This window comes from Protopterus annectens, chromosome 14.part0 (genome assembly GCF_019279795.1).
Source record: "Protopterus annectens isolate FY-2018-M chromosome 14.part0, PAN1.0, whole genome shotgun sequence".
NCBI classification, from domain to species: Eukaryota; Metazoa; Chordata; order Ceratodontiformes; family Protopteridae; genus Protopterus; species Protopterus annectens.
This window is the reverse complement of record NC_056748.1, coordinates 459,548,960-459,562,279: the sequence shown is the minus strand read 5'-3', so window position 1 is coordinate 459,562,279 and position 13,320 is coordinate 459,548,960. Positions and strand designations below refer to the sequence as shown.

Genomic DNA, 13,320 nt, shown 5'->3' with positions numbered 1-13,320 from the left:
AGCTTATCCTTGTTTACCCGCCTAGAGCTTAACTTTAAATATGAGACGCAATAGAATTTTTCCTATTACCACACTTTATTTTCCTTATATATCACTGATTTATTTTAACTGTAGCTAGAATTTAGAACAGTGATCTTTCCTAGTCTCTTGTCTGCATCATGTTTGTTTTTCACTCCACTCAGAGGTAAGGGAAGCATCCCCTATAGTTAGTACATAATTAGACTTTTATGTGACTCTGTTTTGTCTCCATGTTAATATTCACAATATGTCCCAAATGACTTATCCATCCTGCAGGTAGATTTGTCTCAAATAAATAACTAGTGTCACAATCATGGTCTGAAACTACTTGCCAAAAAATGTATTATTGTATCCTTTGTGAAGTCATCTACCCCAAGGAACTACCACATTAACAATACACCCTTAAGAGTTGACCCAGTTATTTCGGATTTGGGAACTTATGTGGACAGTAGCCTAACATTTGACCAATATGTGTGCATTGCTTTAAGAAAGTCCTTCTATACTGAACATGTTATAAACAAAGGGACTGTGTCTAGATCTAGGGATGTCATTGTTCCCCCTTTACTCAGTCCTCATTAGGCCAATCATTGAATATAATACCCCCTTTGGCATGTATCTCTCCAAACGCATGCAAAAACTGGAACACACACAGACATACCTTAAAAAAGTATACAAGTTCTAAACAACATGTCCTACATGGACTGATTCAAAGCCCTGTCACTTTACTCTGTATTCTACAGACTGCTAAGAGGTGACCCTTGTCTGACATACAGTGTATTCTCTGACCCATTATTAATGTATTTATTGCACATCACCAAGTCAAATGGCATCAGAAAAACTCAGTCTAGGATCTAAACCTCTTCTGCAACATCAGTAGAATGGTTTGAAGGGACAGATATATTTTACAGAGGATACACTGCTATGAAAGATTCCTCATCCATATAAAACAAAGTTCATCCCTGTCCATTTTCAAGCGTGACACACATTTACGGATGGGAAACCGAAAATGTACCACAAGACTGATCCCTGCACTACTAATGGACAGTGTCAGCTCGCTCCTAAATGTTTTATCCCATGCATGGGTCCCCTCAAATTATCTGTGTTATGATCACAATCATTTGAGATCCACAATCTCAAAGGAAGCACTCAGATCTGCTCAGAACTGGTGGTCAAAGACACCATATAATACAAATGCTGTATTTATAGCCAACCTGCTGGCAGACAGGTTCAGTGAAAACTTCACCCCTCTGTCCCGCCATCAGTAAATCAGGACATCCCCAGCACCTGCCCTCCTTCCCTTATCTCTTAGGAACCCTATTCAACAAAAGCATGAGTACCAGCTTCATCCCAGTCGAGTGGAGGACAGCCACTGTCATCCCTTTGCACAAAGGTGGAGCATCCACCGATCCAGGAAATTATAGACTCATCATCCTAACTAACCTGATCTGCAAGGCCATGAAACAGATTATTATGGACCTCACTAACAAGAACATTGGCAACCTCCAAACACTCAGTCCTACACAGTCTGGTTTTGTCAAATGGAGGTCATGCCTGTTAAATTTGGTCGACTTCTTTCAGACAGTCACCAAAGCCATGGATGAAGGGAAGATGGTGCACACTGCATACCTTGAACTTAACAAAGCCTTTGATTCTGTTCCCCACTCGGGTATAACAGATAAACTCTCTCTCATCTGGGCATCAAGCTTTATGTTATCAGATGGGTAGCAAACTGGCTCACTGATAGAACCCACCTAATAAAATAGGGGAAGCCACCTCAAGCAGAAGACCCATTACAAGTGATGTACCCCAGGGATCAGTCTTGAGGCCTCTGTTGTTTAAGATATACTTTTCTAAGATGCAAGCCCAAACCAGTGAGCTATGGCTAACCAAGTTTGCAGATGACTGCAGGCTGGGCAGTGTCATCAATTCCTCTAGTGATGTGAACATCCTGCAAGAGGGTCCCACCCAAACAAATGACTTGTGCCAGAAACATGGCCTCAAACTGAATGCCAAAAAATGCATAATTATCCCCTTTGGGGAGAGTGACATTCCTACTAATTATCATATTAACAACAAGGTCCTAAGCACGCAATCAGTCGTGAGGGCCTTAGACAACCAGGTTGATAGCAAACTGACTTTTGACCACCATACTACCTCCGTTGTATGGAAATCTTTCTACATGGCTCACCTCATTAGTAAGGGTATCTCATCCAGGGACAAGGAGGTCATAACATCCCTGTATTCTTCCCTTATAAGACCTATTATTGAGTACAACGCCCCTTTCCGCAAGTACCTCACAAAGCACATGCAGCAGCTGGAGAGACCACAGAGGTTCCTCACCAGGAGAATTCATGGCCTCAAACATCTGCCCTATACAGATAGGCTAAAAGCCCTGTCCCTCTACTCAGTCTCATACAGACTCCTCAAAGGTGACCTCTGTCTGACATACAAAGTGATCTCAGACACCACCTTGATGGGACTGCTGCATATCTGCAAGTCAGGCTCCACTCGAATGACCCATATGCGTGACCTCAACCTGCTCTGTAACATCAATAGGACTTGTTGGCAGGACAGATTTGTGTCCCAGAGACTCCCTTCTGTGGAACAGACTCTCTCTTTACATCAAGCAGAGTACCTCAATAACCCTTTTTAAGTGCAACTTGGGATAACTGGATGGGGAGCAGAAAATACACCCCTAGAATTCCACCTGTGTCTCTGCTGGACAGGGGCATCGGGTCCTGACTTGTTGGAACATGGGCTAAATTATTGGCTAGGCTCAGGGCCAATAGCCTAGTAACTTTCTATGATCCTATGATCCAGTAATGAGAATAGCTCATAGGTGTGTACTAGGCTAGTGGCCCTGGAGCCTTTACAAGCCTAGCTTATAGGATTACCCTGGCATCGTGCTACCAGACATTAGTTCCTAGTGCCTCTGTCGAGTAGAGCCACTGGAGTGATCCCCGGGGTGAATTTTCTATTTCCCAGCCACTCATCAAGATATCTCTTGAAGAGGGCCAGTGAGGTGCTCTGTTTGACATGTATGGGAAATCTACTCCATAGCATGGGCAGTCTCTGGGTTATGAACCTGTCCCTCCAGCATGTTCTGTTGATTGTGGTAATGAGGTTGAAGTCCCTGGAGCGTGTGGTGTGGAGGGATTGGGATTTCTTTAGATGTGGCATTTCTAACTGAGCTGGGTCAGACATGGCTTTGTAAGTCAAGCAGAGATCGCCTCTAAGTAGGTGATATGAGATAGAAAATAGTTGGAGTTTTTTTGAGTCTGTCCATATAAGACAACTGTTTAAGGCCAAGGATCATCTTTGTGAGATACTTTTGCAGCCTCTCCAGTTGTTGCAGGTGTCTAGTGAGGTACATGCCAAATGGGACATTGTACTCGATGATTGGCCTAATGAGGGAAGAGTAGAGGGAGACAATGACCTCTTTCTCCCTGGATGCAAAACCCTTAGTAATGAAATGTGCCACATAGGACTTTCTGACCACAGTGGGAATGCGGTGGTCAAAAGAGAGGTTGCTGTCAACCTGTGTTCCCAGATCTCTTATAACTCCTTCTGTGTTCAGTGGACTACCATCGATGTGGTAATTCATGGGAACAGAATTTTTCCCAAAGGGGATGATGACACTTTTAGGCATTGAGCTTAAGGCCATGGTTCTAATAACAGTCGGTCTAAGTGAGGCCTTTCTGCAGGATGTCAGTATTACTTGGGGATTAATAATAGCTCCCAACTTGCAACTGTCTGTGAACTTTGTCAGCCAGAGTGCCTTCGTGTTGGCCTGGACTTCAAAGAAGTAGATACCAAACAGGAGAGGACCCAGGACTGAACCCTGTGGGACTCCACTAGTGACTGGTTGGCATTCTGACTTGGAGTCAGCTACTTTCACACTGTGGGTTCTATCTGTGAACCAGTTTGCAACCCACTTAGTGATACAGGGGTTGATGCCTAGCTTAGTGAGTTTTTCTATGATTCCTGAGCGGGGAATGGTATCAAAGTCCTTGGCCAGATCAAGATAGGCTGTATGAACCACCTTGCCTTCATCCACAGCTCTGGTGACTGACTCATAGAAGTCTAGCAGGTTGAGCAGGCTTGATCTACCCTTCACAAAACCAAACTGTGTGGGATCCAGAGTTTGGAAATTTCCTGTATCCTTGTTTATTAGGTTCATGATGATGCTTTACATAACTTTGCATATCAGACTTGTCATGCTAATGGGGCGATAGTTCCCAGGGTCTGTAGTTGCTCCTCCTTTGTGGAGAGGGATGACTGTAGCAGTGCGCCTTTAGGTAGGGACAAAGCCTGGCTGACAAAGTGAGGCTGTGACTGAACAGGGCACACCTGTGTGGTGCCAGTTCACTCTAGTTCATGTAGAACACAGCCAGGGATATTGTCAGGTCTCACAGAAGCTGTATTCTTGGCCTTGGACAGTGCTGTTTTAACCTGTGCAGCAGTAATACTGGGTGCCTGGCAATCTACTGGTATTGTGAATGGTCCTTTGTGGGGGGAAAGAGGGGGTATAGTTGGCACTGGATCTGTAGGCCAGTATATTGGCAATATCTGTTGGCTCGGTACAGAAGGTACCATTGTGTAGTAGCTCAGAGCAAATCTGGGTGTTGCCTGGAGATTCTTTACTTAACTACAGAAGGACTTGTAGTTGTCTTTACTATTTGCTGCAATTCTGTTTTCATAGCTAGTTTTACAAAATTTGATGAGGGATCTCAACTGTTTGTTGAGGCTGATAAGGGAGTTTTCCCAGCCTTAGGACTTCACCTTATTCCGCATCAGTTTTTTCCTTCTGTTGTAGAGTTTGTTTATGGAAGGGGACCACCAGATTGGCTTCCTTTTTTTGGAGGAGAGCGTCTTGGTTCTATTCGGTATGGCAAGATCCATGCATTTGTGTATGTGTTCGTACAGTGCACTGGTGTATGATTCAGCGGTCATGCAACTATTCTCCATTTGCATGAGTGCCGTGATGTTAACCACCTCTGTTTGTAGGAGCCCAAAGTTAGCTTTTCATGGTGGTTACCTTTGCGGGGTTGGTGGAGGGATGTGGATTTGCAAGGTGATTAGTTTGTGGTCGGATCTAACCAGGGAGGAGGTGACTACTGGTGTAGAGGAATGGTCGCCCATGTTAGTAATGACAAGGTCAAGGATGTTGCTACCTCTAGTGGGGGTAAGAGCAAGCTGGTCCAGGGCATTGGAATTAATGAATTCCAGGAAATGTTGGGCAAGTGTATTGTTACATGAGTAGTTTTCCCAATTAATGGAGGGGTAGTTGAAGTCGCCCACTATGAGAGTGTTAGGTTGGACCCTAATATTCTCCAGGGTGCTTAGGAACGTGAACTGTGAGTCTTGGGACATGGTTGAGGACCTACAGCAGACTACAACTTGAATCATTGTCTTACTCAATGTTAGCTGCACCTGAAGTATCTCTGATGCGTTATGTTGGGCTACCAGTTTGGAGGTGTGTGCATCCTTAATGAATATGGAAACACCGCCACCTTTGGAGCTTTGGTTCAAGTTCTGGGGCCAAAAGGTGTGGAATGAGTTATAGCCTGGTAGTGCAGGGGTGCTTTCTGCTGCTTTGAATCAGGTCTCTGTTACAGCACAAATGTCGATGTTCTCCATTCTAAGGAGTGCTTCGAGTGAATGCATTTTGAGATTTAGACTTCTAGCATTGAGCAACATGACCCTCAGATTGCAGTTATTTGTAGCTGTCACAGTGGTAATTTGGTCTTTGGAACACAGCCTAAACAAAGGCACTATAGGGGTGGCAAGAGCCTTGGCCAATATCCGGAATTATTGAACATAGGATGGGTAAGGCAAATATACAACTAAATGGGATAAGTTATTTTGAGCACAAAAAGGGAAACCGGCTAGGCTTGAAATGGCCTGCAAGGGCAGCTAGCCTAGTACTTACCTATGAACCTAGGTCTCCATGCAGTGAAAGCATATTAGAATATTATTGTTTTTGGATGCCAGACACATGCATGGACTGACTTCTCCCTCTTGTAATACTGATTCATTAAATTTACTGCTGGTTTCAATTTACCTGTGATGTTTATCTTGTGACAATAAGAAATAACTGTGAATTTAGTCAAAACAACTTCTGCAAAGAATACTTCATTCACTTGATAATGCGCGTTTACATATTTCTTTCCTCCTTGGCAATAATGTTATTTTTAACATCTAGTCTGTGACCACACTAAATGGCATAATTTAATATTCTGGTGTTTTAAAGCTCACAAGTCACCCTGTATGTGACTGGATTTTTTCACTAGAATGTCAATGCAAAACATGTAACCCAGTTGTTGATTATTTTCTTATCAACAAATGCAGTCTGTTACAATTATACTTAGAAAGAAATTAGAATATTCTCAGTTGTGTCCTCACTGGAAGTGCAGCAAATGAAACCAGAATATTCTCAGTTTTGTCCTCTTTGAAGTGCAGCAAATAAAACCATGAGTGTTTTTCTATATCTGACTGGAAAACATTAACTTGCAGAAGCACCTCATTTCCTTTATGAAAGTATTAGCATTAAAATGCTATATGAAATAAAACCCAAAGATACCTGCATAGCCCTTAAGTTGTCCTTCCCAATGTATGTGGGTGGTGGGTTCATTTATGCATACAGACACATCCAGAAATAGTTTATATATATATATATATATATATATATATATATATATATATATATATATATATATATATATATATATATACATATACACACACACACACACACACACACACACACACAGTATATATATATATATATATATATATGTGGGTCTACTTCAGACTGCCGACATCCATATGGCTGACACCATATGGCCGACAGTTTGAAACACCGACAACCTAAAATAGTAGTGCAAACTACTACAAACAGTGTTGGGCAGGGGAGCAAGCCCCCCTGCATCCCCCGCTACTTAAATATTCTCACTCCGAGATCGCACTACAGTGCAGGAAAGGGGAATCTCCCAGTTCCGCACTGTAGCGGGATCTCTGCTATCATCTGTCAGCCTTTCAAATGTTCGGTCAGATGGTGTCAACCATATGGGTATCGAACATTTGAAATGTCGATCAAATGAAGGGTTCCCATATATATATATATATATATATATATATGTATATTACATTTATACACAGTCTATATATATATATATATATATATATATATATATATATATATATATATATATATAGATATATAGATATATACAGATATATATATAGATATATATATAGATATATATCTACACACATACACACACACACACACACACACACACACACACACACACATATATATATATATATATATATATATATGTGCACGAATTCACTTTAGAAGCTCGAAATACTGAAATATCGAATTTCGGCATTTTGAACCCATAAAGTGGAACCCTGACAAGAGCAAAAGCTCAGAAGCATGAAATTGAAAAACTCGAATACCGGAGGTTTTGAATCTCGTGCTTCTGAGGTTCCACTGTGATCATGGATTTAGGTAAGTGTGTGTGTGTGTGTTAAGGGTTTTGGGTAGGGGCTGTGGTGTATGTTAATGTGTTTTGTTGCTGTGATGTGTGTGTGCGAGCATAATGTAGCTTTTGGGTGGTGCTGTGTGTAGTGCGACCTCGGAGTCAGAATATTTAAGTAGGGGGGGTGTGGGTGGCTTGCCCCCCACATGGGGGGGTGTCCCCCCTGCTTTTATGTAGTAGGGAGCTTGTGTTTGTGTGTGGGGAGGATTGTGTGTGTGTGTGTGTGTGTGTGTGTGTGTGTGTGTGTGTGTGTGTGTGTGTGTGTGCAGTAGTAGCACGAAATTCAAAATCTCCGGTGTGCGTGATTTTGAATTTCGCGCTTCTGAGTTTTCTCTGTTTTGAAGATTCGACTTTATGGGTTTGAAATACTGAAATTCAGTATTTTGAGCTTCTAAAGTTAATCCATATGCACACACACACACACACACACACACACACACACACACACACACACACACACACACACACACACACACATACATACATGCTTGTGTGCATTTATAATTACTTGTGCACAACTCTGCATATGTTTTTTGTCCGCAAAAGAATTCCTGTTAAAAATATCAGACTGTATTAGCTTTCATACAATACACATTTTTTCTGGGTTTGAGTCTCACCGTAAAATACATTTTACACTCTGCAGCTTAAGACCTATCATTACAATAACAATAGAGCATCAGCACTAGATAAAGATTCACAATGTAATCAGGAAAACTAAAATAAAATAAATCTGGAACAAAAGTGTCAGGTCAGACATTTCTGAATCACTTAGCTTACAGTTAACATCTGGAACTCATTACAATAAAACCAAATTCTCACTGTATTACTTTACATACTAACCTATTTAGAATTAAAACCTGTTTAAATATGACTGTTCTAAAAATTCATTGCGCATAGAATCAGTGAAAACAAAGAAAGGGTTATTAAAATCAAAGTCCCTTTATGTGTAAAACTTTCTTATTTCACACAGAATAGAATGCACAGTCTTCTGTGTAGTCATTTTGCAAAAGCATTTTCCTGTCCAGGGCTTTAGGGTTTATGTAAGCTAAAATAAATTGAAAGTTCTCTCTATTTACTTTCTTTAGTAAATGGAATGCACATAGTTTTGCCCTTAATTTACCTGGAAGTAGAAGCTCTGAAAAATATTGTCAGGCAGAGCACTGTCTTCTGTTTTATATTATGATGTATTTTTATCTGTCTTCCTTGGGTAACAGAACAACAAAGATCATGTGATGAACTCATACATGCAACTGCTTAGTGACTTTTAACAATTTATAGCTAAACACTTACTGCAAAAAGTCAAACTTTAAAACTTTTTTGTTGCCTCCTGTCTTTAAACATAATAGTTTCTGAGAATCCTGCAAATGTATGTTCAGTCTATTTGTGGCTTTTTAGTTCCTGTTTGCGCAACAGTTAAATATTATGTTGTGCATTGTTTCCTCTTATTCATAATGCTATACAGCATAGATTACTTTACCATTTGGTGTACTAGACCATACAGCATATCATTTATGTTTTTTAATACTGAAAGGCATTAATTGGTGAAATGCAATTAAAATGGAAAGGTTGTCAACTGTCCATATATTTTGCAGAATGAAAAACATTGAACTGGTACTTTCTTTCAGTTTGTTTCTCTTTTCAACAAAACACACTCTCCTGTGGATTGAAGTTCCTGCTCCCTTAGCTCCTGCATCTCCCAATCGTCAACAAGATGTTCAAATTGTCTACTGAGTGAGCTAACTGTGGTGAAATGGGATTGCATGGTCTTCTGCTTTGCCACCCCCCCCCCTCTTTTCTGCTCATTTTATAAGCAGATGAGATAACATGCTAGGTGTTTTAGAAAATCTGGCTGAGTATGCCAGTGTTAAGAGGTTCCTTATTACCATCTGTTTACAGTAAATCCGCTGAGACACAAAAGCAGTTTAAGGAAGTAATTTACTGTTCAGAGCAGCTTGGCAGCATAAAGCAAAGACTCACAGAGTCTCACATAATCTAAATTCTAACATGGCAAGCAGCTACATGCTTTTATTACATGAAACAAAATACAGACTTGTGTTGAAAATTTCCTTCCAATCAGAATTCATAACCTGAACTAACAGCAGAAATATAAGGCCAACTACTTCACTTGGGCAAGAATGTTCCATGATATTCTTTTGTTTTATAACAAAGCAGTACTATAAGCTTTATTCAAAGTGGCAACATATAATTTCTATACCCATGCCTTTCAGAATACAAACACGTTTCTGGTTTGAAATGTAGAAATCCATTTTGACAGTTGTAATGTCTGAAATAATTTTTTTACAGAAAATCCACACTGACACTTATATCTTTTGATATTTACTCAACACTGTATGATACCTATATATTTTGATATTTACTCAACACTATATAAGCATTCCAATTCCTTTTTAGCACACATTTTTGCTCCTCTGCATCAGTAAATTATCAGAGCCATTACCTATGCTGCTATTTCTACTCTTTCCCTGTAATGGGGTGAGAGCACCTATAAATAAAGGTCATCACTCAGACAGCCACACCAGGGAGGTTTCATTTATTCTTAATGTTTTTCCCAGACACAATCATTTGTTTATTGTTGACTGGGTTAGAACACTTGCCAGTAGTAACCAATCTATGTCTCAGCCCAAGATTACAAAGAAAGTCAAAATTGCATTTCATGAGAGATAGCAACGAGTATAACAAAATGTCTGTATGTGCCCAGGGGGTTGTGTCTGAGTGCAATAGGCTTTTGCTGGGTCACTCACTCCTGCAAGTAATAATAAACATTCATTAATTCCCTCCCCTCCATTAAATGTGTCTTCTAGCTATCTCTGGTCTCTGCTAGGGATCAAAGACAGAATATAAACCCCAGATACATGTTTAAACCCTCCTCTCAGAGATAACACTGCAGCACTTGCCTCATCACTCATTCTCCTCCTCCCTCCTCAGCTTACTCTTCCAGCACCTGGAATACTATTTGAATATACATCTCAGCTATAGTCAAGGATTTATGCTATTTGCCATTAAAATAGCAAGCATTCAGTCTGATCCCCAATACAAAATGAAAATAATTGCAAAGAAACTTATGCTACAGAGAAAATACAACTAAACCACACCTCAGATTATAGACAGCATTTAAAACCATTTCAAGATGTGTTTTATGTGGCAGGGAGGAGCAATCATCCCTTCACACCCCCATGGGGATACAGCCTTTAAAAAACTGATGACTACATCTGCAATCAAAGTTATGCTATAGAACAAATACAGATAAGCATACCTCATTTTACAGCTACTGTTTAAACACATTTCAAGACGTATTTATGTGGATGAGAGGGGCAAGCCTCTCTTCACACCCCCATGTAGATACAGCTTCTACACCTTCAGCTACTTAATCTCTTCAACCTTGAGTACATCACAATTCATTAAAAGAAGATATCAGCCCATCCCATCTCAAGCACTGGCAACTGCTGAGTACACAAAAAAATCAAGGGCCCATTTTCTGCAAGGATCCATACCTTACACTCTGGAGTCACACATGTGCTTCAGGTTCACTTTCAATAATCTTGAGTTTTCATCTGTGTCTTCCCTTATCAGATCTGCACTTCTGACGCTGGAAACAAAATACTCTTCCAATGCCCTCCACTCACTTTTTTGAGCTATGATCTGAGCTGCTTCATGGTCACCACATCTACTGCTTTTTGTTCACCTTTCACTGTCACAAGTGATCCAGCTTTGGTATATCCTTCTTTGTTGCACCTACTGTATAAAATGGGAATCTTGAAATTAGTTGTACCCTGTTTATAAGGTTTTTGTCCTCTGGATCTCTAAGAAGAAAGTCTAAAGACCAGTGAGACTTCGGGGAAAAGAAAACACAAACTGAGCTACTAACCAGAAAACCATTCAAGTGGCAGGTTTTCAAGTGAAAACAAAATAAAACTGAAGGACACACATGAATAGAAGACACAGGCTAAATGCACTCACTCATCTGTCCTTCACTAAGATTTCCTCAGAATAAAGTCTTACTGACAGAGGGACATAAATGTTAAGTGGGTGAGTAGATTAAACCAACATCCTCTGTTTTGAAGCCATCTCTGTCTAATTATTAGCTATTGTATGAGTACTGCAAATTATGATATCACTGTCATGTATTTTACAATTGTATAAAAAAATGTCATTGTATCTATGTATTGTTACTGTGTGGAGCTTTTCTCCCCAAGCCTCCAATGAAAATGGGTTCTGCCCAGTCGAACTTTCCTGGTAAACAGATGTAAAATAAATAAATAAATACATACACGAGTACATAAATAAAGCACATGAACAAAGTACAAGACTTGAAAATTTACATCAGTCAAGTTACTAGTGAGAAAAAAACCTAAGCATGGTATCATATTAAACACAATTATATCCTAAATACTCTCTGTCATAAAGATTAATAACCCAGTCTGACAGCATCTGCTTTTACAGTTGTATAACAATCAGGAAGTATATGAGCACAGAATGCAGTTCTTTCTTTAGAGCATGTGCTGAACCAAATTAATGTTACATGTTGCTACATGTTACCTAACACTGCTAAACAGGCAATCCTATATTTCAAAGGCACATGAAAGCAGTCCATGCGCCTCACAAACCATTTTAAGTTTTTGCACTGATACCGGCAACAAATACATAAAACAAAATATGGAATGACAGAAAAAAGCTCTGATATTGACTGTTGCCACCTCATTATTTTCTTGTCCTTCCTCTTCACTTTATGTTGTAAGGAGTACATGGATCCGAGCTACAGGTATTCTTCAAGTACTTGTTAGCTTGTGGCCCTACCGCTGCAACTGCTTCCTTCCATGTGCTCGTCCTTCTCATTGCTGGGTTTTATACTGCCAGTGAAACTGTCACTGATCTGCAGAAAACATACTTTGGCAGCATTGCTCTCGATTTCCACTTTTAGTACAATGCTACTAAATTATGCATAAAACACTTACCATTTAATTAGAACGTACTAACCTAAAATAAATATTTAATGATAATAGATTTCAAAACTATTTTCAAGATGTATTCAACTCACTGGTATTTTTCAATGGATGTGCTTGTTTCTTTGTAGGCATGCAGATAAAATCCAGTTACAGTTCACTCATAACAAAGTTTGTTTGTTTGTTTGTTTGTGTCTTTCGGCTTTTCCCAGTTAGGGGTCGCCACAGCGGAACTCCGGTCCGCTAATGATTGGTAGTGGATTTTTACGTACTTGGTTACCAGCCCTGATGCACAACCTTCAACGAAGGCACGCCCCATTCACGTATGCCTCCACATAGAAGACGCTCTAGCTGAGAATCGAACGGGACAACGTCTTGCTCTGAGGCGACAACGCTACCTGTTCATCATCAACATTCATTTAAATGGCTTAATACTTACTGAGCAGGACAATTTTTAGTTTGAAGATTAGTAATAGTTAAAATGGTGTTATATGATTTATAAAGCATATAAAACAACACTTAACACATTTACAGACATTTTTTTATTTGTTTTTGTTTTGTGACGATGATTTTGCTGTTTCATTCAGAAGACAGAAATATGTCTGCATAAGCACTGAGACTTTGCAGAGAGAAGGGATTGTGATTCATGTAGTGGTAAACTCATTATTAGTCTGAGATGCCTCTTCTCAAGGAAGTCCTGGGAGTGTAATGTTATTCATTTATAAACTTAATAAAAACATTTAGCAAAAATAAAGGAAGTCCTGGGAGTACTGTCTGATCAAGTGAATTAC

At 39.9% G+C, this 13,320-nt stretch overlaps 1 protein-coding gene across 1 annotated transcript in view; it reads right to left on the bottom strand.

Moving 5' to 3' along the window:
• LOC122788681 (broad substrate specificity ATP-binding cassette transporter ABCG2-like) overlaps positions 1 to 13,320 on the bottom strand; it is a 512,925-nt gene that overhangs the window by 343,950 nt on the left and 155,655 nt on the right. The gene's annotated exons all lie outside the window — the stretch shown is intronic.